Source organism: Capsicum annuum, chromosome 1, assembly GCF_002878395.1.
Source record: "Capsicum annuum cultivar UCD-10X-F1 chromosome 1, UCD10Xv1.1, whole genome shotgun sequence".
Taxonomy (NCBI): Eukaryota; Viridiplantae; Streptophyta; class Magnoliopsida; order Solanales; family Solanaceae; genus Capsicum; species Capsicum annuum.
The window spans coordinates 69,707,291-69,713,797 of NC_061111.1; the positions used below are offsets into that span (position 1 = coordinate 69,707,291).

General features: G+C 31.9%; 2 non-coding genes and 1 pseudogene across 2 annotated transcripts; 2 read left to right on the forward strand and 1 right to left on the reverse strand.

The window, feature by feature from the left end:
• The window catches only part of LOC124897749, a 1,049-nt pseudogene extending 882 nt beyond the window's left edge, over nt 1–167 (reverse strand).
• Nucleotides 168–1,336: 1,169 nt separating this feature from the next.
• On the forward strand, nt 1,337–1,408 carry TRNAC-GCA. Its single transcript has one exon. It is a non-coding gene; the product is annotated as a tRNA-Cys (tRNA).
• A 4,100-nt stretch (nt 1,409–5,508) lies between these two features.
• On the forward strand, nt 5,509–5,580 carry TRNAT-GGU. The gene has a single exon. It is a non-coding gene; the product is annotated as a tRNA-Thr (tRNA).
• The last annotated feature ends 927 nt before the right edge of the window (nt 5,581–6,507 follow it).

Sequence of the window (6,507 nt, forward strand, 5' to 3'; positions counted from 1 at the left end):
TAGATATTCCCTCATTTCCATCCCAGAGCATTTTTAATTTCCCATTTATCAAAAACTACCACTATTGGCTCATTCTTCATCTAATTAGATAGATTAGATAAATGATCTAGCAAGAGTGACATTTCAATTTTGTTTACCGAATCACATGAAATTTTACCCAACTCCATATCTGGAATGTATGAAATACGTATGAACGGAGGAAGAAAGATAATTTTCTTCTTAAATTGAATTGAAATTTATTGGAATTTTTAGCAGATACAAATCGAAAGAAATTGATAAAACATCCCTAGAAACGGACTTCTGCTACTTAGACTTATTAATTAAGTTTTTAGGATTTTGTATAGAATATAAAAATAAAAATGATTCCATTTTTACCATTATTATGATAATACATATTCCAACCTTCTTGAATACCAGAAAAATAAATGGATTGGACATTTGATCTTTTCGCTGAGATAAAGGCATTAAAATCAGAAAGAGAATATATAGAATTAGAATCGGTTTTTTAGAATTTAACTCCCTTTTATGTTATGGATTTCATTGTTCAAAAAATGATTCGCAGAGAAGAGAGAGATTTTGTTTACGGATTTTTGAGTAGAATACGATTGTGAAGTGTATAAGAAAAGAAGGTTTGTATGGATTAAACACGTGTGGAGATATCTATAATATCCGTCTTTCTTCTCTTTTCTTGTTTTATTGTCGTTCTATGTTCTATTCGGGGCAACACAGGTTGTGCTCTATGAAAACAAAATTTAAATTTTCTATTCAATTCAAAATTCAAATTGAAGTATGATACTTTTCTTATATCTAATAATTCTATACTGGAAACATATATAAATAATATATATCCATCTAACAATTTCTCTTGGGGGGTTTACATATACTCATAATAATAGTTATAATTTATAATTGATAAGGATTTTTTGATTGAAAAAATCCATACTGATTAGTTATATATCAAGTTGTATTTTCTTATGTCATTAGGAAAACAAAAATTGGAGATTCAAATCCAAGAATTGTTCATGCATTCTAAGTCAATAGTTAATGGTTCCTATTTTCATAAAGTTGAATTTGGATTTTGCGACTGAAAATCCACATTTGATTTTTCAATAGATTTCAATAGAAAGGTAAGAGAAAGTTTTGAACATTATGAATTTTGAGATGAACTTAATCGAAATTGAAAGGATGAATCAAACACAATCAAAAGGGAAGAAGGATTAGGATTTCTATGACTTTTAGGAAAAATTTAGGAAAACAAAACTCAAGGTGCAAGTATGATAAAAAACAGTTCAGTAATCTGGGAAAGTTTTCATCTATTTTGTATTTGTAGCATTTTGGCGACATGGCCGAGTGGTAAGGCAGAGGACTGCAAATCCTTTTTTCCCCAGTTCAAATCCGGGTGTCGCCTGATCAACAAAAAACTAGAAATCTCTTCTTTTCTTCTGTTGATATAACCCGCTGAACGATTCCCCAGCAGAAGCAGAGAAGGCAGACTGTTGATACTTGTTTGATTCTAAACATCTGGTCTGGGGTTTTTTCTAAAAAAATTTAAATATTCTTGCATTGCATATCATTGCATATTTAGGCTTAGGTTAGGCTTCAAGGAAATATTCGAATGCTAGAGGGGCTATCAAAACTTTGCAATTACCTTCTACTACAAATAAAAATTTTATATTATTAATCCATTGTATAATGGCTGGACCTTGGGTTAGATTGGAGAGCCCGATAGGAAATATAAATATTTGTGGAAGAGGGCGGAAGATACTTTATTATATACGAGGAACTCACAAAAATCTCTGAGTGCTCAAGCATCCAATCAATTGAAATAAGGGTAAAAAAAAAAGAATAGGACCTATTATTCCTACATGTTCCATTAGTAACCTTCCTTACTGCGGATTTTGCTTGTGTTTAATCTTTCCCGATTAGAAATCATATAGGAATTTCTTATAAAATGAGCGAATTTATCGGATTGGTTTATTAATAGTCTTCGTTCTTTTTGACTCTGCGCCATTGATTCCACTATTATTAGTGAGGAATAATGGAACAATTCCTTTATATTTATAGAGATAGGGGACATAATTCATATGGATATAGTAAGTCTTGCTTGGGCTGCTTTAATGGTAGTCTTTACTTTTTCCCTTTCACTCGTAGTGTGGGGAAGGAGTGGACTCTAGGGGTCCTACTAATTGAGTTAAGAAAGCAAACTGTATCAATATCAATTGCTTTCTAGATCGTTCTGTAACACGTTTGGAACAAAATAAAAATATCTTCATTTTGAAATTCCATTGGACTCGACTGGAGTAATGTATTATAGGAATATCCTCCTTCAATCAAAGAGCTATTTCAGCGATTCCCATGTTTGTAGTTCGAAAGGAGAGGAACCCAGGAAATTTATTTGAACCTAATTCTTCCTAAATTTTCTAGTCCAATCAACGACCTCTTACTAGGTGATATTGATGAGAGCCGGACCCTTTTTTTATTTGTTTCTTTCTTTACTATTCAAAGAAGAAGTTTTTTGTTAAGTGTATACGCACTTTGTATGAGAAAGAAGGGATATAAACATAATGGTTGTCTAACGAGATACTATGCAGAATAAGGTTGTCAGGTGGGTCACATATTGCGCATTTACTGCTTTCAAATTTTTCAAATTCGATTTATACTTTATCGACTTATTTCATATCATGGTTCAGGCGTTAAAAATCAGTGAGGTTTACTCTTCCTTTTCGATGCCCGTGGAACTACTGTCAATGGTTTACTCAATTACTTATTGGGAATATTAAAAAAAAAGATTACTACGTGATTTTTTGAATATGCCTATATCTATCGCTTTTCCTTCATTGATTTGATTCGTTCAATAGATACCGAGATTCATATTGGAAATAAAAAATATAGTAATTCAAACTATAAGACATAAGAGTAATTCAGATTGATCAGAACAAATAGATATAGCAAATAAATGGAATTGGATGCTATGTCACTCCCATTTATGGAATTGATATTCACATATATCAAGATAATATTGTGGATTGATCTATAGATCCATATCAAATGCAACCTCTATCTTTATTTTAGTCCAGGGAGCAGCTACAATCTAACTAATAAATAGTATGGTAGAAAGAAATAGATGAATCTTTCTACCATACTATCTATCTATTAGAATACTGTCGATTCTAGTCCACTCATTTCATTAAAGACATGAAATTGGAATCTTTTTCATTTTATTTCGGCAATTTTGGCTAAGAACTCAGAAGTCAAGTTTCATTCAAATTAGTTAATAATTAATCGTTTTGACTGACTGTTTTTACGTAAATGATAAGTAGAAAAGCGGTAGGAACTAGAATAAATAGTGCAGTAGCAATAAATGCAAGAATATTTACTTCCATAATCTCATCGATTTTTTACTTCACAATAACCCAGGATTTAATCCCATAGAGATGATAAATCTTTGGCCTGTAAATTCAATGAATGAATATTACCTCTCGATGATCTTGAATCGGATCAATATCATGAATAACAATATCTGAACTATCAAATCAATTCGTCGTCGAGAATTGAATAGTATAACATAGGAAGTTCTTTTATCCATACCGCCCCAAACTTGGATTCCTGACCCAATCCAACCAAAATTCCTTTATTTATCATTTTTTATCATCTGTTCTTTTTTTCTCTCTAATCTATCTAGTTCCTTCTTGTACAATCATCTGATGAAGTCTCATCAAACAGCTCTTCCACTTCCAGTGGTCACATAGTTACAAACCCAAACAAACAATAAAAGCTAAATGGAAAAAGAAAGGAGTTTAGAACGAAACTATTTTTGACTTGGAAGACAAAGAAGTGTGATAAAGATGCGACCGTATAAAATGAATATTCATCAAATTTACTATTTTTTCAATTTGTTCTTTCGTCGATGGGGCCTTAAAACAAAATGAAAAATCGGAAAAATGATTCATTCCCCTTTCTAAGAGGAGTAGGATCTTTGGTTGATCTGTCCTTCCCCCTCCTTTCTTCGTAGATTATTAGCCCCGGGACACCTATACCAAAAGCTCAGTGTGCAATTTGCATGAAATCTATTTTTCAACTTCAAACTAGTAAGTGAGGTTCCATAAATCCGTATCCAGAAAAATAAATTGTTTTTTTTTGTTTTTTCTGGAAAGTATTTTCTTATATTCAATTTTGTATTGGACAAGAAAAGAATTCCCTTTGTGTATGCGCGCCTCAAAAAGGTATAGTACCCGATTCCATTACATGCATCGGGGTCAATCGAAAAAGCCAGCATTTCTTGGAATACTGACTATAATGCTACCAATAATTGTACTAATCCAACCGCATATTACCCAAAGGAAAGAAAAAAGAAATAAGGATTTCCCCTTTGCTTTGACAATGAAATTCTGCCCCCCGTCCCCTTCATAAAAAGGGAGAGATTTACATTGACAGGGAGGTGCTCTAACCAATTGAACTACAATCCCAGGGAAATATGGGATCTAGCAGAAATTTGATTCTTTTTTATCTCCGGATCGGGTATTTCTGAAGTACAAAGGGGTTATATCATCTCATGGTGGATTGTCGAATTATTGGGCTGAGCTGGATTTGAACCAGCGTAGACATATTGCCAATAGATTTACAGTCCATCCCCATTAACCGCTCAGGCATCGACCCAGGAAGAATCAATTTTAGATTTATTGGTAATCCAAGATCAACTTCCTTTCGTAGTACCCTACCCCGAGGAGAATTCGAATCCCCGCTGCCTCCTTGAAAGAGAGATATCCTAAACCACTAGATGATGGGGGCCCGCTTGACCAACAGCCATCATACTATGATCATAGTATGATCAGTTTTTTGAAATTGTCAATATAATCGAATGATTCTATCCGAGGGATCTTTCCCCCTTTCAAAATTGCATATAATTATTTTTTATTCTGATGAATTATTCATTCTAATCACAATTAGAAATCTAAAATCTAGTAGTAGTATTTTTTTTATTTTTGAATTATTTCAATTGAATTTATTTTGATTATTTTAGTTTCGATTATTTTAGTATTTAGAATTTTATTTCAATTTCTTTCACTTTCATTTGATTCATTGTTAAGACGAGATATCCTTATCTCCCTCCCACCAAGATAGGAAATTAACAAATGAGAAATCTAGTAAGATCAAGCAGAAAATTGTTTTTTATCCAAGCATTTAGTTCAAGAAACAAGTAGAATCTCTTCATTCCATGATTTGATGAAATATCTTGAATTTTATGTTAGATTGCTAGGTGTATGTACATGTATCAATCAAGTGAATTTTGTTCTGGTGGGATCAATTCAATAAAAGAAAAAAAGCAATTCGAGTCGGTCTTGAAACACTTCATTGCATTTTCTCCTAGACTTCCTAGGTAAATCCATGAGCCACTAGACACTATGTATCTACTGCACGTATTTAATGCATATATACTTATGTTTATAATATATGTACATATAGATATTTTATCCACATAGTGAATAATTCCGGAATTAAATAAAAAAGGCCCTTTTAACTCAGTGGTAGAGTAACGCCATGGTAAGGCGTAAGTCATCGGTTCAAATCCGATAAGGGGCTTTGTAAAACTCCAATCTAGTATTCATATTTAAGGGGAGAATTGTATTTTGATTTGTAATAAAAAAAGTAACTAACTGGATAATACATTATCATTATACTTAGTTATAAAGTTGAACATTTGTTTAGTCAATTTTCATTATTATGAATTTCTGAATAATGAAAAGTCACTTCTTGAATCACCCACCGAATATTCCTATTTTCCATTATACCAACCAAATCCATTTGAAAGGTTAGAAATCAACAAAAGAAAAAGGAAGTGGACCTGACCTATTGAATCATGACTATATTCGCTATTCTGATATTAAAATTCGATAGAGATGAAATTGGAGCAGTTGATTTTTTTTTTATTTCATTTTTTTGTTTTGGACTGCACAAGAATTTGTCGATATTTCCGATTAAATCTTCTTGTTACTAGATTTTCTATAGGAAAAATTATAGGAATAAATTGTTATTCCTTTCCTCTACAGATAAACCTTTCTTCCAAGTCACACCATAAGAGCCATTTATTATCTTTCTTTGATTCTAGATCAAAGATTAATTTCTATCTAGATTATATATCTATATTAAGTAGATTGTAGATTTCGATGTATATCTATCAGATCGTGGCTTCATGTAACAAATATTTCAATATCGTTGCATCCGGTATTTTTGTTTTGTTCCAACAGTGTGATGAAGAATAGATCCGAGAAAGAGACTTCATTTCCAGTCTCCTAGTTATTTTATTTATTTTATTGAATTTTAGATTTACTAAAGGGAAAAATAGTAGATTATCTCTTTTTCTAACAGACAAAAGAATCTAAAAATAAATATTTGCTCAAACTTTCTTTTTTCTTTTGATCCGTGGAAAGATATACTCTGGGGTTTTAGATTTATTTATATGAAGTATGAAGGAAAGGGACCGTTTGGTCCTTGAAGAGTTCTTTCAAT